The sequence below is a fragment of the Pristiophorus japonicus genome, chromosome 3, assembly GCF_044704955.1.
Source record: "Pristiophorus japonicus isolate sPriJap1 chromosome 3, sPriJap1.hap1, whole genome shotgun sequence".
Classification (NCBI taxonomy): domain Eukaryota; kingdom Metazoa; phylum Chordata; class Chondrichthyes; family Pristiophoridae; genus Pristiophorus; species Pristiophorus japonicus.
The window spans coordinates 395266-420809 of NC_091979.1; the positions used below are offsets into that span (position 1 = coordinate 395266).

At 43.8% G+C, this 25544-nt stretch overlaps 21 non-coding genes across 21 annotated transcripts; all 21 read right to left on the reverse strand.

The window, feature by feature from the left end:
- Positions 1-665: 665 nt before the first annotated feature.
- trnak-uuu (transfer RNA lysine (anticodon UUU)) lies at positions 666-738 on the reverse strand. The gene has a single exon. It is a non-coding gene; the product is annotated as a tRNA-Lys (tRNA).
- A 1136-nt stretch (positions 739-1874) lies between these two features.
- On the reverse strand, positions 1875-1947 carry trnak-uuu (transfer RNA lysine (anticodon UUU)). Its single transcript has one exon. It is a non-coding gene; the product is annotated as a tRNA-Lys (tRNA).
- A 1136-nt stretch (positions 1948-3083) lies between these two features.
- Positions 3084-3156, reverse strand: trnak-uuu (transfer RNA lysine (anticodon UUU)). The gene has a single exon. It is a non-coding gene; the product is annotated as a tRNA-Lys (tRNA).
- A 1136-nt stretch (positions 3157-4292) lies between these two features.
- On the reverse strand, positions 4293-4365 carry trnak-uuu (transfer RNA lysine (anticodon UUU)). Its single transcript has one exon. It is a non-coding gene; the product is annotated as a tRNA-Lys (tRNA).
- A 1136-nt stretch (positions 4366-5501) lies between these two features.
- On the reverse strand, positions 5502-5574 carry trnak-uuu (transfer RNA lysine (anticodon UUU)). The gene has a single exon. It is a non-coding gene; the product is annotated as a tRNA-Lys (tRNA).
- Positions 5575-6710: 1136 nt separating this feature from the next.
- trnak-uuu (transfer RNA lysine (anticodon UUU)) lies at positions 6711-6783 on the reverse strand. Its single transcript has one exon. It is a non-coding gene; the product is annotated as a tRNA-Lys (tRNA).
- Positions 6784-7920: 1137 nt separating this feature from the next.
- Positions 7921-7993, reverse strand: trnak-uuu (transfer RNA lysine (anticodon UUU)). Its single transcript has one exon. It is a non-coding gene; the product is annotated as a tRNA-Lys (tRNA).
- Positions 7994-9129: 1136 nt separating this feature from the next.
- trnak-uuu (transfer RNA lysine (anticodon UUU)) lies at positions 9130-9202 on the reverse strand. Its single transcript has one exon. It is a non-coding gene; the product is annotated as a tRNA-Lys (tRNA).
- A 1137-nt stretch (positions 9203-10339) lies between these two features.
- On the reverse strand, positions 10340-10412 carry trnak-uuu (transfer RNA lysine (anticodon UUU)). Its single transcript has one exon. It is a non-coding gene; the product is annotated as a tRNA-Lys (tRNA).
- Positions 10413-11548: 1136 nt separating this feature from the next.
- On the reverse strand, positions 11549-11621 carry trnak-uuu (transfer RNA lysine (anticodon UUU)). The gene has a single exon. It is a non-coding gene; the product is annotated as a tRNA-Lys (tRNA).
- A 1137-nt stretch (positions 11622-12758) lies between these two features.
- trnak-uuu (transfer RNA lysine (anticodon UUU)) lies at positions 12759-12831 on the reverse strand. The gene has a single exon. It is a non-coding gene; the product is annotated as a tRNA-Lys (tRNA).
- Positions 12832-13967: 1136 nt separating this feature from the next.
- Positions 13968-14040, reverse strand: trnak-uuu (transfer RNA lysine (anticodon UUU)). Its single transcript has one exon. It is a non-coding gene; the product is annotated as a tRNA-Lys (tRNA).
- A 1136-nt stretch (positions 14041-15176) lies between these two features.
- Positions 15177-15249, reverse strand: trnak-uuu (transfer RNA lysine (anticodon UUU)). The gene has a single exon. It is a non-coding gene; the product is annotated as a tRNA-Lys (tRNA).
- Positions 15250-16385: 1136 nt separating this feature from the next.
- On the reverse strand, positions 16386-16458 carry trnak-uuu (transfer RNA lysine (anticodon UUU)). The gene has a single exon. It is a non-coding gene; the product is annotated as a tRNA-Lys (tRNA).
- Positions 16459-17594: 1136 nt separating this feature from the next.
- On the reverse strand, positions 17595-17667 carry trnak-uuu (transfer RNA lysine (anticodon UUU)). The gene has a single exon. It is a non-coding gene; the product is annotated as a tRNA-Lys (tRNA).
- A 1135-nt stretch (positions 17668-18802) lies between these two features.
- Positions 18803-18875, reverse strand: trnak-uuu (transfer RNA lysine (anticodon UUU)). The gene has a single exon. It is a non-coding gene; the product is annotated as a tRNA-Lys (tRNA).
- A 1136-nt stretch (positions 18876-20011) lies between these two features.
- Positions 20012-20084, reverse strand: trnak-uuu (transfer RNA lysine (anticodon UUU)). Its single transcript has one exon. It is a non-coding gene; the product is annotated as a tRNA-Lys (tRNA).
- Positions 20085-21220: 1136 nt separating this feature from the next.
- Positions 21221-21293, reverse strand: trnak-uuu (transfer RNA lysine (anticodon UUU)). Its single transcript has one exon. It is a non-coding gene; the product is annotated as a tRNA-Lys (tRNA).
- Positions 21294-22428: 1135 nt separating this feature from the next.
- trnak-uuu (transfer RNA lysine (anticodon UUU)) lies at positions 22429-22501 on the reverse strand. The gene has a single exon. It is a non-coding gene; the product is annotated as a tRNA-Lys (tRNA).
- A 1136-nt stretch (positions 22502-23637) lies between these two features.
- Positions 23638-23710, reverse strand: trnaq-uug (transfer RNA glutamine (anticodon UUG)). Its single transcript has one exon. It is a non-coding gene; the product is annotated as a tRNA-Gln (tRNA).
- Positions 23711-24846: 1136 nt separating this feature from the next.
- On the reverse strand, positions 24847-24919 carry trnak-uuu (transfer RNA lysine (anticodon UUU)). Its single transcript has one exon. It is a non-coding gene; the product is annotated as a tRNA-Lys (tRNA).
- Between the last annotated feature and the right edge of the window lie 625 nt (positions 24920-25544).

Below are 25544 nucleotides of genomic sequence, written 5' to 3' on the forward strand. Positions count from 1 at the left end.
AGGAGGATAATAGTTCGTGAGTTGAAGTTCACACATCAATAAAAACTGGTAGACATGTTCAAAACAACATCAAATTTCGAACATAACGCTGCTCTTTACCTCAAGGGGTCCTGCGCTACATGCGGGAGTGTACAAGGCGTCAGATGTATGGTACATTTTCATAAGCCATCGAGAACACTTCATTCAGTTGAGGATCATCTCCTGACGAAGAATATCCTGGCGTTGGAGAGTGAGCCTCACAGATCCACCACAATGATAAGGGCCTTGCAATTTCAATGACGAGCATAATTTGTACAACGATTGATTGTGAAAGATTGAAGAGCAATCAAGCCAATGTATGTAAAAGTAAAAATGAATTGAGACGCTCAATACGGGCGCTCAATATTTCCTCCCTTGGGCAAATCACAAACAAGAGGCAAAATGATCAGATTTGTCGTCGGACTTGCAGCAGCAAAATCAGCCCATCAGATAAACAGAGGTAGAAATATGGACACCTATAGTAAAACAGGGAACGACTATGCTCGTGGAAATCGAGCTCTCATGATTGCAAGCTGTGGATTTTCAGCAGATCGTTTTCTGAGGAAGGCAAGATGGTCTGACCTTGTCAGTTTGTGTTTTATCAGGCTGCACGAACGTGGAAATTAAAAGTCATGCTTTAAACACAACGCCCGAACAGGGACTTGAACCCTGGACCCTCAGATTAAAAGTCTGATGCTCTACCGACTGAGCTATCCAGGCTCTAAAGCAACATACCAAATCTGCGAACATCACTGTCTGATACGAATCGCTCCCCCCTCCAGGCTTTGCAATACCTTCTGTCGTGCACTCGCCTGCACAGCGCATTGCTGTCACAGAATGGTTTCCACCTGCAAGATTGACAGAAGAAATAGGCTCCATTCGACAATCGGCTCATTTGTGAGCAGCGGCATGAATTGTGAGAAATGCAGGGACCTACACTTCATCATATTTATTACTGGCTTCAATCAACCATCACAGAGTTTTTCATATTCAGTTGTCATGTGGACACGGTGGTGGTGCTGCTGTAATGCTACAAATGGCAGTGATAAGTAACCAATGGCACATAGACAGATTAAGTGAGTGGGCACAACTATGGCAACTGCAGTTCAATGTGCGTGACATAATCTACTTTCGAAGCAAGTAACATAATTCCCAGCATTTTTCTAAATGATGTGAAGCAACTGAGTGACAAGGAGGATAATAGTTCGTGAGTTGAAGTTCACACATCAATAAAAACTGGTAGACATGTTCAAAACAACATCAAATTTCGAACATAACGCTGCTCTTTACCTCAAGGGGTCCTGCGCTACATGCGGGAGTGTACAAGGCGTCAGATGTATGGAACATTTTCATAAGCCATCGAGAACACTTCATTCAGTTGAGGATCATCTCCTGACGAAGAATATCCTGGCGTTGGAGAGTGAGCCTCACAGATCCACCACAATGATAAGGGCATTGCAATTTCAATGACGAGCATAATTTGTACAAAGATTGATTGTGAAAGATTGACGAGCAATCAAGCCAATGTATGTAAAAGTAAAAATGAATTGAGACGCTCAATACGGGCACTCAATATTTCCTCCCTTGGGCAAATCACAAACAAGAGGCAAAATGATCAGATTTGTCGTCGGACTTGCAGCAGCAAAATCAGCCCATCAGATAAACAGAGGTAGAAATATGGACACCTATAGTAAAACAGGGAACGACTATGCTCGTGGAAATCGAACTCTCATGATTGCAAGCTGTGGATTTTCAGCAGTTCGTTTTCTGAGGAAGGCAAGATGGTCTGACCTTGTCAGTTTGTGTTTTATCAGGCTGCACGAACGTGGAAATTAAAAGTCGTGCTTTAAACACAACGCCCGAACAGGGACTTGAACCCTGGACCCTCAGATTAAAAGTCTGATGCTCTACCGACTGAGCTATCCAGGCTCTAAAGCAACATACCAAATCTGCGAACATCACTGTCTGATACGAATCGCTCCCCCCTCCAGGCTTTGCAATACCTTCTGTCGTGCACTCGCCTGCACAGCGCATTGCTGTCACAGAATGGTTTCCACCTGCAAGATTGACAGAAGAAATAGGCTCCATTCGACAATCGGCTCATTTGTGAGCAGCGGCATGAATTGTGAGAAATGCAGGGACCTACACTTCATCATATTTATTACTGGCTTCAATCAACCATCACAGAGTTTTTCATATTCAGTTGTCATGTGGACACGGTGGTGGTGCTGCTGTAATGCGACAAATGGCAGTGATAAGTAACCAATGGCACATAGACAGATTAAGTGAGTGGGCACAACTATGGCAACTGCAGTTCAATGTGCGTGACATAATCTACTTTCGAAGCAAGTAACATAATTCCCAGCATTTTTCTGAATGATGTGAAGCAACTGAGTGACAAGGAGGATAATAGTTCGTGAGTTGAAGTTCACACATCAATAAAAACTGGTAGACATGTTCAAAACAACATCAAATTTCGAACATAACGCTGCTCTTTACCTCAAGGGGTCCTGCGCTACATGCGGGAGTGTACAAGGCGTCAGATGTATGGAACATTTTCATAAGCCATCGAGAACACTTCATTCAGTTGAGGATCATCTCCTGACGAAGAATATCCTGGCGTTGGAGAGTGAGCCTCACAGATCCACCACAATGATAAGGGCATTGCAATTTCAATGACGAGCATAATTTGTACAAAGATTGATTGTGAAAGATTGAGGAGCAATCAAGCCAATGTATGTAAAAGTTAAAATGAATTGAGACGCTCAATACGGGCACTCAATATTTCCTCCCTTGGGCAAATCACAAACAAGAGGCAAAATGATCAGATTTGTCGTCGGACTTGCAGCAGCAAAATCAGCCCATCAGATAAACAGAGGTAGAAATATGGACACCTATAGTAAAACAGGGAACGACTATGCTCGTGGAAATCGAACTCTCATGATTGCAAGCTGTGGATTTTCAGCAGTTCGTTTTCTGAGGAAGGCAAGATGGTCTGACCTTGTCAGTTTGTGTTTTATCAGGCTGCACGAACGTGGAAATTAAAAGTCGTGCTTTAAACACAACGCCCGAACAGGGACTTGAACCCTGGACCCTCAGATTAAAAGTCTGATGCTCTACCGACTGAGCTATCCAGGCTCTAAAGCAACATACCAAATCTGCGAACATCACTGTCTGATACGAATCGCTCCCCCCTCCAGGCTTTGCAATACCTTCTGTCGTGCACTCGCCTGCACAGCGCATTGCTGTCACAGAATGGTTTCCACCTGCAAGATTGACAGAAGAAATAGGCTCCATTCGACAATCGGCTCATTTGTGAGCAGCGGCATGAATTGTGAGAAATGCAGGGACCTACACTTCATCATATTTATTACTGGCTTCAATCAACCATCACAGAGTTTTTCATATTCAGTTGTCATGTGGACACGGTGGTGGTGCTGCTGTAATGCGACAAATGGCAGTGATAAGTAACCAATGGCACATAGACAGATTAAGTGAGTGGGCACAACTATGGCAACTGCAGTTCAATGTGCGTGACATAATCTACTTTCGAAGCAAGTAACATAATTCCCAGCATTTTTCTGAATGATGTGAAGCAACTGAGTGACAAGGATGATAATAGTTCGTGAGTTGAAGTTCACACATCAATAAAAACTGGTAGACATGTTCAAAACAACATCAAATTTCGAACATAACGCTGCTCTTTACCTCAAGGGGTCCTGCGCTACATGCGGGAGTGTACAAGGCGTCAGATGTATGGAACATTTTCATAAGCCATCGAGAACACTTCATTCAGTTGAGGATCATCTCCTGACGAAGAATATCCTGGCGTTGGAGAGTGAGCCTCACAGATCCACCACAATGATAAGGGCATTGCAATTTCAATGACGAGCATAATTTGTACAAAGATTGATTGTGAAAGATTGAGGAGCAATCAAGCCAATGTATGTAAAAGTTAAAATGAATTGAGACGCTCAATACGGGCACTCAATATTTCCTCCCTTGGGCAAATCACAAACAAGAGGCAAAATGATCAGATTTGTCGTCGGACTTGCAGCAGCAAAATCAGCCCATCAGATAAACAGAGGTAGAAATATGGACACCTATAGTAAAACAGGGAACGACTATGCTCGTGGAAATCGAACTCTCATGATTGCAAGCTGTGGATTTTCAGCAGTTCGTTTTCTGAGGAAGGCAAGATGGTCTGACCTTGTCAGTTTGTGTTTTATCAGGCTGCACGAACGTGGAAATTAAAAGTCGTGCTTTAAACACAACGCCCGAACAGGGACTTGAACCCTGGACCCTCAGATTAAAAGTCTGATGCTCTACCGACTGAGCTATCCAGGCTCTAAAGCAACATACCAAATCTGCGAACATCACTGTCTGATACGAATCGCTCCCCCCTCCAGGCTTTGCAATACCTTCTGTCGTGCACTCGCCTGCACAGCGCATTGCTGTCACAGAATGGTTTCCACCTGCAAGATTGACAGAAGAAATAGGCTCCATTCGACAATCGGCTCATTTGTGAGCAGCGGCATGAATTGTGAGAAATGCAGGGACCTACACTTCATCATATTTATTACTGGCTTCAATCAACCATCACAGAGTTTTTCATATTCAGTTGTCATGTGGACACTGTGGTGGTGCTGCTGTAATGCGACAAATGGCAGTGATAAGTAACCAATGGCACATAGACAGATTAAGTGAGTGGGCACAACTATGGCAACTGCAGTTCAATGTGCGTGACATAATCTACTTTCGAAGCAAGTAACATAATTCCCAGCATTTTTCTAAATGATGTGAAGCAACTGAGTGACAAGGAGGATAATAGTTCGTGAGTTGAAGTTCACACATCAATAAAAACTGGTAGACATGTTCAAAACAACATCAAATTTCGAACATAACGCTGCTCTTTACCTCAAGGGGTCCTGCGCTACATGCGGGAGTGTACAAGGCGTCAGATGTATGGAACATTTTCATAAGCCATCGAGAACACTTCATTCAGTTGAGGATCATCTCCTGACGAAGAATATCCTGGCGTTGGAGAGTGAGCCTCACAGATCCACCACAATGATAAGGGCATTGCAATTTCAATGACGAGCATAATTTGTACAAAGATTGATTGTGAAAGATTGACGAGCAATCAAGCCAATGTATGTAAAAGTTAAAATGAATTGAGACGCTCAATACGGGCGCTCAATATTTCCTCCCTTGGGCAAATCACAAACAACAGGCAAAATGATCAGATTTGTCGTCGGACTTGCAGCAGCAAAATCAGCCCATCAGATAAACAGAGGTAGAAATATGGACACCTATAGTAAAACAGGGAACGACTGTGCTCGTGGAAATCGAACTCTCATGATTGCAAGCTGTGGATTTTCAGCAGATCGTTTTCTGAGGAAGGCAAGATGGTCTGACCTTGTCAGTTTGTATTTTATCAGGCTGCACGAACGTGGAAATTAAAAGTCGTGCTTTAAACACAACGCCCGAACAGGGACTTGAATCCTGGACCCTCAGATTAAAAGTCTGATGCTCTACCGACTGAGCTATCCAGGCTCGAACGCAGCATACCCAATCTGCGAACATCACTGTCTGATACGAATCGCTCCCCCCTCCAGGCTTTGCAATACCTTCTGTCGTGCACTCGCCTGCACAGCGCATTGCTGTCACAGAATGGTTTCCACCTGCAAGATTGACAGAAGAAATAGGCTCCATTCGACAATCGGCTCATTTGTGAGCAGCGGCATGAATTGTGAGAAATGCAGGGACCTACACTTCATCATATTTATTACTGGCTTCAATCAACCATCACAGAGTTTTTCATATTCAGTTGTCATGTGGACACTGTGGTGGTGCTGCTGTAATGCGACAAATGGCAGTGATAAGTAACCAATGGCACATAGACAGATTAAGTGAGTGGGCACAACTATGGCAACTGCAGTTCAATGTGCATGACATAATCTACTTTCGAAGCAAGTAACATAATTCCCAGCATTTTTCTAAATGATGTGAAGCAACTGAGTGACAAGGAGGATAATAGTTCGTGAGTTGAAGTTCACACATCAATAAAAACTGGTAGACATGTTCAAAACAACATCAAATTTCGAACATAACGCTGCTCTTTACCTCAAGGGGTCCTGCGCTACATGCGGGAGTGTACAAGGCGTCAGATGTATGGAACATTTTCATAAGCCATCGAGAACACTTCATTCAGTTGAGGATCATCTCCTGACGAAGAATATCCTGGCGTTGGAGAGTGAGCCTCACAGATCCACCACAATGATAAGGGCCTTGCAATTTCAATGACGAGCATAATTTGTACAAAGATTGATTGTGAAAGATTGACGAGCAATCAAGCCAATGTATGTAAAAGTTAAAATGAATTGAGACGCTCAATACGGGCGCTCAATATTTCCTCCCTTGGGCAAATCACAAACAAGAGGCAAAATGATCAGATTTGTCGTCGGACTTGCAGCAGCAAAATCAGCCCATCAGATAAACAGAGGTAGAAATATGGACACCTTTCGTAAAACAGGGAACGACTGTGCTCGTGGAAATCGAACTCTCATGATTGCAAGCTGTGGATTTTCAGCAGTTCGTTTTATGAGGAAGGCAAGATGGTCTGACCTTGTCAGTTTGTATTTTATCAGGCTGCACGAACGTGGAAATTAAAAGTCGTGCTTTAAACACAACGCCCGAACAGGGACTTGAACCCTGGACCCTCAGATTAAAAGTCTGATGCTCTACCGACTGAGCTATCCAGGCTCGAACGCAGCATACCCAATCTGCGAACATCACTGTCTGATACGAATCGCTCCCCCCTCCAGGCTTTGCAATACCTTCTGTCGTGCACTCGCCTGCACAGCGCATTGCTGTCACAGAATGGTTTCCACCTGCAAGATTGACAGAAGAAATAGGCTCCATTCGACAATCGGCTCATTTGTGAGCAGCGGCATGAATTGTGAGAAATGCAGGGACCTACACTTCATCATATTTATTACTGGCTTCAATCAACCATCACAGAGTTTTTCATATTCAGTTGTCATGTGGACACGGTGGTGGTGCTGCTGTAATGCTACAAATGGCAGTGATAAGTAACCAATGGCACATAGACAGATTAAGTGAGTGGGCACAACTATGGCAACTGCAGTTCAATGTGCGTGACATAATCTACTTTCGAAGCAAGTAACATAATTCCCAGCATTTTTCTGAATGATGTGAAGCAACTGAGTGACAAGGAGGATAATAGTTCGTGAGTTGAAGTTCACACATCAATAAAAACTGGTAGACATGTTCAAAACAACATCAAATTTCGAACATAACGCTGCTCTTTACCTCAAGGGGTCCTGCGCTACATGCGGGAGTGTACAAGGCGTCAGATGTATGGAACATTTTCATAAGCCATCGAGAACACTTCATTCAGTTGAGGATCATCTCCTGACGAAGAATATCCTGGCGTTGGAGAGTGAGCCTCACAGATCCACCACAATGATAAGGGCCTTGCAATTTCAATGACGAGCATAATTTGTACAAAGATTGATTGTGAAAGATTGAGGAGCAATCAAGCCAATGTATGTAAAAGTTAAAATGAATTGAGACGCTCAATACGGGCACTCAATATTTCCTCCCTTGGGCAAATCACAAACAAGAGGCAAAAATGATCAGATTTGTCGTCGGACTTGCAGCAGCAAAATCAGCCCATCAGATAAACAGAGGTAGAAATATGGACACCTCTCGTAAAACAGGGAACGACTATGCTCGTGGAAATCGAGCTCTCATGATTGCAAGCTGTGGATTTTCAGCAGTTCGTTTTCTGAGGAAGGCAAGATGGTCTGACCTTGTCAGTTTGTGTTTTATCAGGCTGCACGAACGTGGAAATTAAAAGTCGTGCTTTAAACACAACGCCCGAACAGGGACTTGAACCCTGGACCCTCAGATTAAAAGTCTGATGCTCTACCGACTGAGCTATCCAGGCTCTAAAGCAACATACCAAATCTGCGAACATCACTGTCTGATACGAATCGCTCCCCCCTCCAGGCTTTGCAATACCTTCTGTCGTGCACTCGCCTGCACAGCGCATTGCTGTCACAGAATGGTTTCCACCTGCAAGATTGACAGAAGAAATAGGCTCCATTCGACAATCGGCTCATTTGTGAGCAGCGGCATGAATTGTGAGAAATGCAGGGACCTACACTTCATCATATTTATTACTGGCTTCAATCAACCATCACAGAGTTTTTCATATTCAGTTGTCATGTGGACACTGTGGTGGTGCTGCTGTAATGCGACAAATGGCAGTGATAAGTAACCAATGGCACATAGACAGATTAAGTGAGTGGGCACAACTATGGCAACTGCAGTTCAATGTGCATGACATAATCTACTTTCGAAGCAAGTAACATAATTCCCAGCATTTTTCTAAATGATGTGAAGCAACTGAGTGACAAGGAGGATAATAGTTCGTGAGTTGAAGTTCACACATCAATAAAAACTGGTAGACATGTTCAAAACAACATCAAATTTCGAACATAACGCTGCTCTTTACCTCAAGGGGTCCTGCGCTACATGCGGGAGTGTACAAGGCGTCAGATGTATGGAACATTTTCATAAGCCATCGAGAACACTTCATTCAGTTGAGGATCATCTCCTGACGAAGAATATCCTGGCGTTGGAGAGTGAGCCTCACAGATCCACCACAATGATAAGGGCCTTGCAATTTCAATGACGAGCATAATTTGTACAAAGATTGATTGTGAAAGATTGACGAGCAATCAAGCCAATGTATGTAAAAGTTAAAATGAATTGAGACGCTCAATACGGGCGCTCAATATTTCCTCCCTTGGGCAAATCACAAACAACAGGCAAAATGATCAGATTTGTCGTCGGACTTGCAGCAGCAAAATCAGCCCATCAGATAAACAGAGGTAGAAATATGGACACCTTTCGTAAAACAGGGAACGACTGTGCTCGTGGAAATCGAACTCTCATGATTGCAAGCTGTGGATTTTCAGCAGTTCGTTTTATGAGGAAGGCAAGATGGTCTGACCTTGTCAGTTTGTATTTTATCAGGCTGCACGAACGTGGAAATTAAAAGTCGTGCTTTAAACACAACGCCCGAACAGGGACTTGAACCCTGGACCCTCAGATTAAAAGTCTGATGCTCTACCGACTGAGCTATCCAGGCTCGAACGCAGCATACCCAATCTGCGAACATCACTGTCTGATACGAATCGCTCCCCCCTCCAGGCTTTGCAATACCTTCTGTCGTGCACTCGCCTGCACAGCGCATTGCTGTCACAGAATGGTTTCCACCTGCAAGATTGACAGAAGAAATAGGCTCCATTCGACAATCGGCTCATTTGTGAGCAGCGGCATGAATTGTGAGAAATGCAGGGACCTACACTTCATCATATTTATTACTGGCTTCAATCAACCATCACAGAGTTTTTCATATTCAGTTGTCATGTGGACACGGTGGTGGTGCTGCTGTAATGCTACAAATGGCAGTGATAAGTAACCAATGGCACATAGACAGATTAAGTGAGTGGGCACAACTATGGCAACTGCAGTTCAATGTGCGTGACATAATCTACTTTCGAAGCAAGTAACATAATTCCCAGCATTTTTCTGAATGATGTGAAGCAACTGAGTGACAAGGAGGATAATAGTTCGTGAGTTGAAGTTCACACATCAATAAAAACTGGTAGACATGTTCAAAACAACATCAAATTTCGAACATAACGCTGCTCTTTACCTCAAGGGGTCCTGCGCTACATGCGGGAGTGTACAAGGCGTCAGATGTATGGAACATTTTCATAAGCCATCGAGAACACTTCATTCAGTTGAGGATCATCTCCTGACGAAGAATATCCTGGCGTTGGAGAGTGAGCCTCACAGATCCACCACAATGATAAGGGCATTGCAATTTCAATGACGAGCATAATTTGTACAAAGATTGATTGTGAAAGATTGAGGAGCAATCAAGCCAATGTATGTAAAAGTTAAAATGAATTGAGACGCTCAATACGGGCACTCAATATTTCCTCCCTTGGGCAAATCACAAACAAGAGGCAAAAATGATCAGATTTGTCGTCGGACTTGCAGCAGCAAAATCAGCCCATCAGATAAACAGAGGTAGAAATATGGACACCTCTCGTAAAACAGGGAACGACTATGCTCGTGGAAATCGAGCTCTCATGATTGCAAGCTGTGGATTTTCAGCAGTTCGTTTTCTGAGGAAGGCAAGATGGTCTGACCTTGTCAGTTTGTGTTTTATCAGGCTGCACGAACGTGGAAATTAAAAGTCGTGCTTTAAACACAACGCCCGAACAGGGACTTGAACCCTGGACCCTCAGATTAAAAGTCTGATGCTCTACCGACTGAGCTATCCAGGCTCTAAAGCAACATACCAAATCTGCGAACATCACTGTCTGATACGAATCGCTCCCCCCTCCAGGCTTTGCAATACCTTCTGTCGTGCACTCGCCTGCACAGCGCATTGCTGTCACAGAATGGTTTCCACCTGCAAGATTGACAGAAGAAATAGGCTCCATTCGACAATCGGCTCATTTGTGAGCAGCGGCATGAATTGTGAGAAATGCAGGGACCTACACTTCATCATATTTATTACTGGCTTCAATCAACCATCACAGAGTTTTTCATATTCAGTTGTCATGTGGACACTGTGGTGGTGCTGCTGTAATGCGACAAATGGCAGTGATAAGTGACCAATGGCACATAGACAGATTAAGTGAGTGGGCACAACTATGGCAACTGCAGTTCAATGTGCGTGACATAATCTACTTTCGAAGCAAGTAACATAATTCCCAGCATTTTTCTAAATGATGTGAAGCAACTGAGTGACAAGGAGGATAATAGTTCGTGAGTTGAAGTTCACACATCAATAAAAACTGGTAGACATGTTCAAAACAACATCAAATTTCGAACATAACGCTGCTCTTTACCTCAAGGGGTCCTGCGCTACATGCGGGAGTGTACAAGGCGTCAGATGTATGGAACATTTTCATAAGCCATCGAGAACACTTCATTCAGTTGAGGATCATCTCCTGACGAAGAATATCCTGGCGTTGGAGAGTGAGCCTCACAGATCCACCACAATGATAAGGGCCTTGCAATTTCAATGACGAGCATAATTTGTACAAAGATTGATTGTGAAAGATTGACGAGCAATCAAGCCAATGTATGTAAAAGTTAAAATGAATTGAGACGCTCAATACGGGCGCTCAATATTTCCTCCCTTGGGCAAATCACAAACAACAGGCAAAATGATCAGATTTGTCATCGGACTTGCAGCAGCAAAATCAGCCCATCAGATAAACAGAGGTAGAAATATGGACACCTATAGTAAAACAGGGAACGACTGTGCTCGTGGAAATCGAACTCTCATGATTATAAGCTGTGGATTTTCAGCAGTTCGTTTTATGAGGAAGGCAAGATGGTCTGACCTTGTCAGTTTGTATTTTATCAGGCTGCACGAACGTGGAAATTAAAAGTCGTGCTTTAAACACAACGCCCGAACAGGGACTTGAACCCTGGACCCTCAGATTAAAAGTCTGATGCTCTACCGACTGAGCTATCCAGGCTCGAACGCAGCATACCCAATCTGCGAACATCACTGTCTGATACGAATCGCTCCCCCCTCCAGGCTTTGCAATACCTTCTGTCGTGCACTCGCCTGCACAGCGCATTGCTGTCACAGAATGGTTTCCACCTGCAAGATTGACAGAAGAAATAGGCTCCATTCGACAATCGGCTCATTTGTGAGCAGCGGCATGAATTGTGAGAAATGCAGGGACCTACACTTCATCATATTTATTACTGGCTTCAATCAACCATCACAGAGTTTTTCATATTCAGTTGTCATGTGGACACGGTGGTGGTGCTGCTGTAATGCTACAAATGGCAGTGATAAGTAACCAATGGCACATAGACAGATTAAGTGAGTGGGCACAACTATGGCAACTGCAGTTCAATGTGCGTGACATAATCTACTTTCGAAGCAAGTAACATAATTCCCAGCATTTTTCTGAATGATGTGAAGCAACTGAGTGACAAGGAGGATAATAGTTCGTGAGTTGAAGTTCACACATCAATAAAAACTGGTAGACATGTTCAAAACAACATCAAATTTCGAACATAACGCTGCTCTTTACCTCAAGGGGTCCTGCGCTACATGCGGGAGTGTACAAGGCGTCAGATGTATGGAACATTTTCATAAGCCATCGAGAACACTTCATTCAGTTGAGGATCATCTCCTGACGAAGAATATCCTGGCGTTGGAGAGTGAGCCTCACAGATCCACCACAATGATAAGGGCCTTGCAATTTCAATGACGAGCATAATTTGTACAAAGATTGATTGTGAAAGATTGAGGAGCAATCAAGCCAATGTATGTAAAAGTTAAAATGAATTGAGACGCTCAATACGGGCACTCAATATTTCCTCCCTTGGGCAAATCACAAACAAGAGGCAAAAATGATCAGATTTGTCGTCGGACTTGCAGCAGCAAAATCAGCCCATCAGATAAACAGAGGTAGAAATATGGACACCTCTCGTAAAACAGGGAACGACTATGCTCGTGGAAATCGAGCTCTCATGATTGCAAGCTGTGGATTTTCAGCAGTTCGTTTTCTGAGGAAGGCAAGATGGTCTGACCTTGTCAGTTTGTGTTTTATCAGGCTGCACGAACGTGGAAATTAAAAGTCGTGCTTTAAACACAACGCCCGAACAGGGACTTGAACCCTGGACCCTCAGATTAAAAGTCTGATGCTCTACCGACTGAGCTATCCAGGCTCTAAAGCAACATACCAAATCTGCGAACATCACTGTCTGATACGAATCGCTCCCCCCTCCAGGCTTTGCAATACCTTCTGTCGTGCACTCGCCTGCACAGCGCATTGCTGTCACAGAATGGTTTCCACCTGCAAGATTGACAGAAGAAATAGGCTCCATTCGACAATCGGCTCATTTGTGAGCAGCGGCATGAATTGTGAGAAATGCAGGGACCTACACTTCATCATATTTATTACTGGCTTCAATCAACCATCACAGAGTTTTTCATATTCAGTTGTCATGTGGACACTGTGGTGGTGCTGCTGTAATGCGACAAATGGCAGTGATAAGTAACCAATGGCACATAGACAGATTAAGTGAGTGGGCACAACTATGGCAACTGCAGTTCAATGTGCGTGACATAATCTACTTTCGAAGCAAGTAACATAATTCCCAGCATTTTTCTAAATGATGTGAAGCAACTGAGTGACAAGGAGGATAATAGTTCGTGAGTTGAAGTACACACATCAATAAAAACTGGTAGACATGTTCAAAACAACATCAAATTTCGAACATAACGCTGCTCTTTACCTCAAGGGGTCCTGCGCTACATGCGGGAGTGTACAAGGCGTCAGATGTATGGAACATTTTCATAAGCCATCGAGAACACTTCATTCAGTTGAGGATCATCTCCTGACGAAGAATATCCTGGCGTTGGAGAGTGAGCCTCACAGATCCACCACAATGATAAGGGCCTTGCAATTTCAATGACGAGCATAATTTGTACAAAGATTGATTGTGAAAGATTGACGAGCAATCAAGCCAATGTATGTAAAAGTTAAAATGAATTGAGACGCTCAATACGGGCGCTCAATATTTCCTCCCTTGGGCAAATCACAAACAACAGGCAAAATGATCAGATTTGTCGTCGGACTTGCAGCAGCAAAATCAGCCCATCAGATAAACAGAGGTAGAAATATGGACACCTATAGTAAAACAGGGAACGACTGTGCTCGTGGAAATCGAACTCTCATGATTGCAAGCTGTGGATTTTCAGCAGTTCGTTTTATGAGGAAGGCAAGATGGTCTGACCTTGTCAGTTTGTATTTTATCAGGCTGCACGAACGTGGAAATTAAAAGTCGTGCTTTAAACACAACGCCCGAACAGGGACTTGAACCCTGGACCCTCAGATTAAAAGTCTGATGCTCTACCGACTGAGCTATCCAGGCTCGAACGCAGCATACCCAATCTGCGAACATCACTGTCTGATACGAATCGCTCCCCCCTCCAGGCTTTGCAATACCTTCTGTCGTGCACTCGCCTGCACAGCGCATTGCTGTCACAGAATGGTTTCCACCTGCAAGATTGACAGAAGAAATAGGCTCCATTCGACAATCGGCTCATTTGTGAGCAGCGGCATGAATTGTGAGAAATGCAGGGACCTACACTTCATCATATTTATTACTGGCTTCAATCAACCATCACAGAGTTTTTCATATTCAGTTGTCATGTGGACACGGTGGTGGTGCTGCTGTAATGCTACAAATGGCAGTGATAAGTAACCAATGGCACATAGACAGATTAAGTGAGTGGGCACAACTATGGCAACTGCAGTTCAATGTGCGTGACATAATCTACTTTCGAAGCAAGTAACATAATTCCCAGCATTTTTCTGAATGATGTGAAGCAACTGAGTGACAAGGAGGATAATAGTTCGTGAGTTGAAGTTCACACATCAATAAAAACTGGTAGACATGTTCAAAACAACATCAAATTTCGAACATAACGCTGCTCTTTACCTCAAGGGGTCCTGCGCTACATGCGGGAGTGTACAAGGCGTCAGATGTATGGAACATTTTCATAAGCCATCGAGAACACTTCATTCAGTTGAGGATCATCTCCTGACGAAGAATATCCTGGCGTTGGAGAGTGAGCCTCACAGATCCACCACAATGATAAGGGCATTGCAATTTCAATGACGAGCATAATTTGTACAAAGATTGATTGTGAAAGATTGAGGAGCAATCAAGCCAATGTATGTAAAAGTTAAAATGAATTGAGACGCTCAATACGGGCGCTCAATATTTCCTCCCTTGGGCAAATCACAAACAAGAGGCAAAATGATCAGATTTGTCGTCGGACTTGCAGCAGCAAAATCAGCCCATCAGATAAACAGAGGTAGAAATATGGACACCTATAGTAAAACAGGGAACGACTATGCTCGTGGAAATTGAGCTCTCATGATTGCAAGCTGTGGATTTTCAGCAGTTCGTTTTCTGAGGAAGGCAAGATGGTCTGACCTTGTCAGTTTGTGTTTTATCAGGCTGCACGAACATGGAAATTAAAAGTCGTGCTTTAAACACAACGCCCGAACAGGGACTTGAACCCTGGACCCTCAGATTAAAAGTCTGATGCTCTACCGACTGAGCTATCCAGGCTCGAGCGCAGCATACCCAATCTGCGACCATCACTGTCTGATACGAATCGCTCCCCCCTCCAGGCTTTGCAATACCTTCTGTCGTGCACTCGCCTGCACAGCGCATTGCTGTCACAGAATGGTTTCCACCTGCAAGATTGACAGAAGAAATAGGCTCCATTCGACAATCGGCTCATTTGTGAGCAGCGGCATGAATTGTGAGAAATGCAGGGACCTACACTTCATCATATTTATTACTGGCTTCAATCAACCATCACAGAGTTTTTCATATTCAGTTGTCATGTGGACACTGTGGTGGTGCTGCTGTAATGCGACAAATGGCAGTGATAAGTAACCAATGGCACATAGACAGATTAAGTGAGTGGGCACAACTATGGCAACTGCAGTTCAATGTGCGTGACATAATCTACTTTCGAAGCAAGTAACATAATTCCCAGCATTTTTCTAAATGATGTGAAGCAACTGAGTGACAAGGAGGATAATAGTTCGTGAGTTGAAGTTCACACATCAATAAAAACTGGTAGACATGTTCAAAACAACATCAAATTTCGAACATAACGCTGCTCTTTACCTCAAGGGGTCCTGCGCTACATGCGGGAGTGTACAAGGCGTCAGATGTATGGAACATTTTCATAAGCCATCGAGAACACTTCATTCAGTTGAGGATCATCTCCTGACGAAGAATATCCTGGCGTTGGAGAGTGAGCCTCACAGATCCACCACAATGATAAGGGCCTTGCAATTTCAATGACGAGCATAATTTGTACAAAGATTGATTGTGAAAGATTGACGAGCAATCAAGCCAATGTATGTAAATGTTAAAATGAATTGAGACGCTCAATACGGGCGCTCAATATTTCCTCCCTTGGGCAAATCACAAACAAGAGGCAAAATGATCAGATTTGTCGTCGGACTTGCAGCAGCAAAATCAGCCCATCAGATAAACAGAGGTAGAAATATGGACACCTATAGTAAAACAGGGAACGACTGTGCTCGTGGAAATCGAACTCTCATGATTGCAAGCTGTGGATTTTCAGCAGTTCGTTTTATGAGGAAGGCAAGATGGTCTGACCTTGTCAGTTTGTGTTTTATCAGGCTGCACGAACGTGGAAATTAAAAGTCGTGCTTTAAACACAACGCCCGAACAGGGACTTGAACCCTGGACCCTCAGATTAAAAGTCTGATGCTCTACCGACTGAGCTATCCAGGCTCTAACGCAGCATACCCAATCTGCGAACATCACTGTCTGATACGAATCGCTCCCCCCTCCAGGCTTTGCAATACCTTCTGTCGTGCACTCGCCTGCACAGCGCATTGCTGTCACAGAATGGTTTCCACCTGCAAGATTGACAGAAGAAATAGGCTCCATTCGACAATCGGCTCATTTGTGAGCAGCGGCATGAATTGTGAGAAATGCAGGGACCTACACTTCATCATATTTATTACTGGCTTCAATCAACCATCACAGAGTTTTTCATATTCAGTTGTCATGTGGACACTGTGGTGGTGCTGCTGTAATGCGACAAATGGCAGTGATAAGTAACCAATGGCACATAGACAGATTAAGTGAGTGGGCACAACTATGGCAACTGCAGTTCAATGTGCGTGACATAATCTACTTTCGAAGCAAGTAACATAATTCCCAGCATTTTTCTAAATGATGTGAAGCAACTGAGTGACAAGGAGGATAATAGTTCGTGAGTTGAAGTTCACACATCAATAAAAACTGGTAGACATGTTCAAAACAACATCAAATTTCGAACATAACGCTGCTCTTTACCTCAAGGGGTCCTGCGCTACATGCGGGAGTGTACAAGGCGTCAGATGTATGGAACATTTTCATAAGCCATCGAGAACACTTCATTCAGTTGAGGATCATCTCCTGATGAAGAATATCCTGGCGTTGGAGAGTGAGCCTCACAGATCCACCACAATGATAAGGGCCTTGCAATTTCAATGACGAGCATAATTTGTACAAAGATTGATTGTGAAAGATTGACGAGCAATCAAGCCAATGTATGTAAAAGTTAAAATGAATTGAGACGCTCAATACGGGCGCTCAATATTTCCTCCCTTGGGCAAATCACAAACAAGAGGCTAAATGATCAGATTTGTCGTCGGACTTGCAGCAGCAAAATCAGCCCATCAGATAAACAGAGGTAGAAATATGGACACCTATAGTAAAACAGGGAACGACTATGCTCGTGGAAATCGAGCTCTCATGATTGCAAGCTGTGGATTTTCAGCAGTTCGTTTTATGAGGAAGGCAAGATGGTCTGACCTTGTCAGTTTGTGTTTTATCAGGCTGCACGAACGTGGAAATTAAAAGTCGTGCTTTAAACACAACGCCCGAACAGGGACTTGAACCCTGGACCCTCAGATTAAAAGTCTGATGCTCTACCGACTGAGCTATCCAGGCTCTAACGCAGCATACCCAATCTGCGAACATCACTGTCTGATACGAATCGTTCCCCCTCCAGGCTTTGCAATACCTTCTGTCGTGCACTCGCCTGCACAGTGCATTGCTGTCACAGAATGGTTTCCACCTGCAAGATTGACAGAAGAAATAGGCTCCATTCGACAATCGGCTCATTTGTGAGCAGCGGCATGAATTGTGAGAAATGCAGGGACCTACACTTCATCATATTTATTACTGGCTTCAATCAACCATCACAGAGTTTTTCATATTCAGTTGTCATGTGGACACTGTGGTGGTGCTGCTGTAATGCGACAAATGGCAGTGATAAGTAACCAATGGCACATAGACAGATTAAGTGAGTGGGCACAACTATGGCAACTGCAGTTCAATGTGCGTGACATAATCTACTTTCGAAGCAAGTAACATAATTCCCAGCATTTTTCTGAATGATGTGAAGCAACTGAGTGACAAGGAGGATAATAGTTCGTGAGTTGAAGTTCACACATCAATAAAAACTGGTAGACATGTTCAAAACAACATCAAATTTCGAACATAACGCTGCTCTTTACCTCAAGGGGTCCTGCGCTACATGCGGGAGTGTACAAGGCGTCAGATGTATGGAACATTTTCATAAGCCATCGAGAACACTTCATTCAGTTGAGGATCATCTCCTGACGAAGAATATCCTGGCGTTGGAGAGTGAGCCTCACAGATCCACCACAATGATAAGGGCCTTGCAATTTCAATGACGAGCATAATTTGTACAAAGATTGATTGTGAAAGATTGAGGAGCAATCAAGCCAATGTATGTAAAAGTTAAAATGAATTGAGACGCTCAATACGGGCGCTCAATATTTCCTCCCTTGGGCAAATCACAAACAACAGGCAAAATGATCAGATTTGTCGTCGGACTTGCAGCAGCAAAATCAGCCCATCAGATAAACAGAGGTAGAAATATGGACACCTATAGTAAAACAGGGAACGACTGTGCTCGTGGAAATCGAACTCTCATGATTGCAAGCTGTGGATTTTCAGCAGTTCGTTTTCTGAGGAAGGCAAGATGGTCTGACCTTGTCAGTTTGTGTTTTATCAGGCTGCACGAACGTGAAAATTAAAAGTCGTGCTTTAAACACAACGCCCGAACAGGGACTTGAACCCTGGACCCTCAGATTAAAAGTCTGATGCTCTACCGACTGAGCTATCCAGGCTCGAACGCAGCATACCCAATCTGCGACCATCACTGTCTGATACGAATCGCTCCCCCCTCCAGGCTTTGCAATACCTTCTGTCGTGCACTCGCCTGCACAGCGCATTGCTGTCACAGAATGGTTTCCACCTGCAAGATTGACAGAAGAAATAGGCTCCATTCGACAATCGGCTCATTTGTGAGCAGCGGCATGAATTGTGAGAAATGCAGGGACCTACACTTCATCATATTTATTACTGGCTTCAATCAACCATCACAGAGTTTTTCATATTCAGTTGTCATGTGGACACTGTGGTGGTGCTGCTGTAATGCGACAAATGGCAGTGATAAGTAACCAATGGCACATAGACAGATTAAGTGAGTGGGCACAACTATGGCAACTGCAGTTCAATGTGCGTGACATAATCTACTTTCGAAGCAAGTAACATAATTCCCAGCATTTTTCTAAATGATGTGAAGCAACTGAGTGACAAGGAGGATAATAGTTCGTGAGTTGAAGTTCACACATCAATAAAAACTGGTAGACATGTTCAAAACAACATCAAATTTCGAACATAACGCTGCTCTTTACCTCAAGGGGTCCTGCGCTACATGCGGGAGTGTACAAGGCGTCAGATGTATGGAACATTTTCATAAGCCATCGAGAACACTTCATTCAGTTGAGGATCATCTCCTGACGAAGAATATCCTGGCGTTGGAGAGTGAGCCTCACAGATCCACCACAATGATAAGGGCCTTGCAATTTCAATGACGAGCATAATTTGTACAAAGATTGATTGTGAAAGATTGAGGAGCAATCAAGCCAATGTATGTAAAAGTAAAAATGAATTGAGACGCTCAATACGGGCGCTCAATATTTCCTCCCTTGGGCAAATCACAAACAAGAGGCAAAATGATCAGATTTGTCGTCGGACTTGCAGCAGCAAAATCAGCCCATCAGATAAACAGAGGTAGAAATATGGTCACCTTTCGTAAAACAGGGAACGACTATGCTCGTGGAAATCGAACTCTCATGATTGCAAGCTGTGGATTTTCAGCAGTTCGTTTTCTGAGGAAGGCAAGATGGTCTGACCTTGTCAGTTTGTGTTTTATCAGGCTGCACGAACGTGGAAATTAAAAGTCGTGCTTTAAACACAACGCCCGAACAGGGACTTGAACCCTGGACCCTCAGATTAAAAGTCTGATGCTCTACCGACTGAGCTATCCAGGCTCTAACGCAACATACCCAATCTGCGAACATCACTGTCTGATACGAATCGCTCCCCCCTCCAGGCTTTGCAATACCTTCTGTCGTGCACTCGCCTGCACAGCGCATTGCTGTCACAGAATGGTTTCCACCTGCAAGATTGACAGAAGAAATAGGCTCCATTCGACAATCGGCTCATTTGTGAGCAGCGGCATGAATTGTGAGAAATGCAGGGACCTACACTTCATCATATTTATTACTGGCTTCAATCAACCATCACAGAGTTTTTCATATTCAGTTGTCATGTGGACACTGTGGTGGTGCTGCTGTAATGCGACAAATGGCAGTGATAAGTAACCAATGGCACATAGACAGATTAAGTGAGTGGGCACAACTATGGCAACTGCAGTTCAATGTGCGTGACATAATCTACTTTCGAAGCAAGTAACATAATTCCCAGCATTTTTCTAAATGATGTGAAGCAACTGAGTGACAAGGAGGATAATAGTTCGTGAGTTGAAGTTCACACATCAATAAAAACTGGTAGACATGTTCAAAACAACATCAAATTTCGAACATAACGCTGCTCTTTACCTCAAGGGGTCCTGCGCTACATGCGGGAGTGTACAAGGCGTCAGATGTATGGAACATTTTCATAAGCCATCGAGAACACTTCATTCAGTTGAGGATCATCTCCTGATGAAGAATATCCTGGCGTTGGAGAGTGAGCCTCACAGATCCACCACAATGATAAGGGCCTTGCAATTTCAATGACGAGCATAATTTGTACAAAGATTGATTGTGAAAGATTGACGAGCAATCAAGCCAATGTATGTAAAAGTTAAAATGAATTGAGACGCTCAATACGGGCGCTCAATATTTCCTCCCTTGGGCAAATCACAAACAAGAGGCTAAATGATCAGATTTGTCGTCGGACTTGCAGCAGCAAAATCAGCCCATCAGATAAACAGAGGTAGAAATATGGACACCTATAGTAAAACAGGGAACGACTATGCTCGTGGAAATCGAGCTCTCATGATTGCAAGCTGTGGATTTTCAGCAGTTCGTTTTATGAGGAAGGCAAGATGGTCTGACCTTGTCAGTTTGTGTTTTATCAGGCTGCACGAACGTGGAAATTAAAAGTCGTGCTTTAAACACAACGCCCGAACAGGGACTTGAACCCTGGACCCTCAGATTAAAAGTCTGATGCTCTACCGACTGAGCTATCCAGGCTCTAACGCAGCATACCCAATCTGCGAACATCACTGTCTGATACGAATCGTTCCCCCTCCAGGCTTTGCAATACCTTCTGTCGTGCACTCGCCTGCACAGTGCATTGCTGTCACAGAATGGTTTCCACCTGCAAGATTGACAGAAGAAATAGGCTCCATTCGACAATCGGCTCATTTGTGAGCAGCGGCATGAATTGTGAGAAATGCAGGGACCTACACTTCATCATATTTATTACTGGCTTCAATCAACCATCACAGAGTTTTTCATATTCAGTTGTCATGTGGACACTGTGGTGGTGCTGCTGTAATGCGACAAATGGCAGTGATAAGTAACCAATGGCACATAGACAGATTAAGTGAGTGGGCACAACTATGGCAACTGCAGTTCAATGTGCGTGACATAATCTACTTTCGAAGCAAGTAACATAATTCCCAGCATTTTTCTGAATGATGTGAAGCAACTGAGTGACAAGGAGGATAATAGTTCGTGAGTTGAAGTTCACACATCAATAAAAACTGGTAGACATGTTCAAAACAACATCAAATTTCGAACATAACGCTGCTCTTTACCTCAAGGGGTCCTGCGCTACATGCGGGAGTGTACAAGGCGTCAGATGTATGGAACATTTTCATAAGCCATCGAGAACACTTCATTCAGTTGAGGATCATCTCCTGACGAAGAATATCCTGGCGTTGGAGAGTGAGCCTCACAGATCCACCACAATGATAAGGGCCTTGCAATTTCAATGACGAGCATAATTTGTACAAAGATTGATTGTGAAAGATTGACGAGCAATCAAGCCAATGTATGTAAAAGTTAAAATGAATTGAGACGCTCAATACGGGCGCTCAATATTTCCTCCCTTGGGCAAATCACAAACAAGAGGCAAAATGATCAGATTTGTCGTCGGACTTGCAGCAGCAAAATCAGCCCATCAGATAAACAGAGGTAGAAATATGGACACCTATAGTAAAACAGGGAACGACTGTGCTCGTGGAAATCGAACTCTCATGATTGCAAGCTGTGGATTTTCAGCAGATCGTTTTCTGAGGAAGGCAAGATGGTCTGACCTTGTCAGTTTGTGTTTTATCAGGCTGCACGAACGTGAAAATTAAAAGTCGTGCTTTAAACACAACGCCCGAACAGGGACTTGAACCCTGGACCCTCAGATTAAAAGTCTGATGCTCTACCGACTGAGCTATCCAGGCTCGAACGCAGCATACCCAATCTGCGACCATCACTGTCTGATACGAATCGCTCCCCCCTCCAGGCTTTGCAATACCTTCTGTCGTGCACTCGCCTGCACAGCGCATTGCTGTCACAGAATGGTTTCCACCTGCAAGATTGACAGAAGAAATAGGCTCCATTCGACAATCGGCTCATTTGTGAGCAGCGGCATGAATTGTGAGAAATGCAGGGACCTACACTTCATCATATTTATTACTGGCTTCAATCAACCATCACAGAGTTTTTCATATTCAGTTGTCATGTGGACACTGTGGTGGTGCTGCTGTAATGCGACAAATGGCAGTGATAAGTAACCAATGGCACATAGACAGATTAAGTGAGTGGGCACAACTATGGCAACTGCAGTTCAATGTGCGTGACATAATCTACTTTCGAAGCAAGTAACATAATTCCCAGCATTTTTCTAAATGATGTGAAGCAACTGAGTGACAAGGAGGATAATAGTTCGTGAGTTGAAGTTCACACATCAATAAAAACTGGTAGACATGTTCAAAACAACATCAAATTTCGAACATAACGCTGCTCTTTACCTCAAGGGGTCCTGCGCTACATGCGGGAGTGTACAAGGCGTCAGATGTATGGAACATTTTCATAAGCCATCGAGAACACTTCATTCAGTTGAGGATCATCTCCTGACGAAGAATATCCTGGCGTTGGAGAGTGAGCCTCACAGATCCACCACAATGATAAGGGCCTTGCAATTTCAATGACGAGCATAATTTGTACAAAGATTGATTGTGAAAGATTGACGAGCAATCAAGCCAATGTATGTAAAAGTTAAAATGAATTGAGACGCTCAATACGGGCGCTCAATATTTCCTCCCTTGGGCAAATCACAAACAACAGGCAAAATGATCAGATTTGTCGTCGGACTTGCAGCAGCAAAATCAGCCCATCAGATAAACAGAGGTAGAAATATGGACACCTATAGTAAAACAGGGAATGACTGTGCTCGTGGAAATCGAACTCTCATGATTGCAAGCTGTGGATTTTCAGCAGATCGTTTTCTGAGGAAGGCAAGATGGTCTGACCTTGTCAGTTTGTGTTTTATCAGGCTGCACGAACGTGGAAATTAAAAGTCATGCTTTAAACACAACGCCCGAACAGGGACTTGAACCCTGGACCCTCAGATTCAAAGTCTGATGCTCTACCGACTGAGCTATCCAGGCTCTAACGCAGCATACCCAATCTGCGAACATCACTGTCTGATACGAATCGCTCCCCCCTCCAGGCTTTGCAATACCTTCTGTCGTGCACTCGCCTGCACAGCGCATTGCTGTCACAGAATGGTTTCCACCTGCAAGATTGACAGAAGAAATAGGCTCCATTCGACAATCGGCTCATTTGTGAGCAGCGGCATGAATTGTGAGAAATGCAGGGACCTACACTTCATCATATTTATTACTGGCTTCAATCAACCATCACAGAGTTTTTCATATTCAGTTGTCATGTGGACACGGTGGTGGTGCTGCTGTAATGCTACAAATGGCAGTGATAAGTAACCAATGGCACATAGACAGATTAAGTGAGTGGGCACAACTATGGCAACTGCAGTTCAATGTGCGTGACATAATCTACTTTCGAAGCAAGTAACATAATTCCCAGCATTTTTCTGAATGATGTGAAGCAACTGAGTGACAAGGAGGATAATAGTTCGTGAGTTGAAGTTCACACATCAATAAAAACTGGTCGACATGTTCAAAACAACATCAAATTTCGAACATAACGCTGCTCTTTACCTCAAGGGGTCCTGCGCTACATGCGGGAGTGTACAAGGCGTCAGATGTATGGAACATTTTCATAAGCCATCGAGAACACTTCATTCAGTTGAGGATCATCTCCTGACGAAGAATATCCTGGCGTTGGAGAGTGAGCCTCACAGATCCACCACAATGATAAGGGCATTGCAATTTCAATGACGAGCATAATTTGTACAAAGATTGATTGTGAAAGATTGAGGAGCAATCAAGCCAATGTATGTAAAAGTTAAAATGAATTGAGACGCTCAATACGGGCACTCAATATTTCCTCCCTTGGGCAAATCACAAACAAGAGGCAAAATGATCAGATTTGTCGTCGGACTTGCAGCAGCAAAATCAGCCCATCAGATAAACAGAGGTAGAAATATGGACACCTATAGTAAAACAGGGAACGACTATGCTCGTGGAAATCGAGCTCTCATGATTGCAAGCTGTGGATTTTCAGCAGTTCGTTTTCTGAGGAAGGCAAGATGGTCTGACCTTGTCAGTTTGTGTTTTATCAGGCTGCACGAACGTGGAAATTAAAAGTCGTGCTTTAAACACAACGCCCGAACAGGGACTTGAACCCTGGATCCTCAGATTAAAAGTCTGATGCTCTACCGACTGAGCTATCCAGGCTCGAACGCAGCATACCCAATCTGCGAACATCACTGTCTGATACGAATCGCTCCCCCCTCCAGGCTTTGCAATACCTTCTGTCGTGCACTCGCCTGCACAGCGCATTGCTGTCACAGAATGGTTTCCACCTGCAAGATTGACAGAAGAAATAGGCTCCATTCGACAATCGGCTCATTTGTGAGCAGCGGCATGAATTGTGAGAAATGCAGGGACCTACACTTCATCATATTTATTACTGGCTTCAATCAACCATCACAGAGTTTTTCATATTCAGTTGTCATGTGGACACTGCGGTGGTGCTGCTGTAATGCGACAAATGGCAGTGATAAGTAACCAATGGCACATAGACAGATTAAGTGAGTGGGCACAACTATGGCAACTGCAGTTCAATGTGCGTGACATAATCTACTTTCGAAGCAAGTAACATAATTCCCAGCATTTTTCTAAATGATGTGAAGCAACTGAGTGACAAGGAGGATAATAGTTCGTGAGTTGAAGTTCACACATCAATAAAAACTGGTAGACATGTTCAAAACAACATCAAATTTCGAACATAACGCTGCTCTTTACCTCAAGGGGTCCTGCGCTACATGCGGGAGTGTACAAGGCGTCAGATGTATGGAAC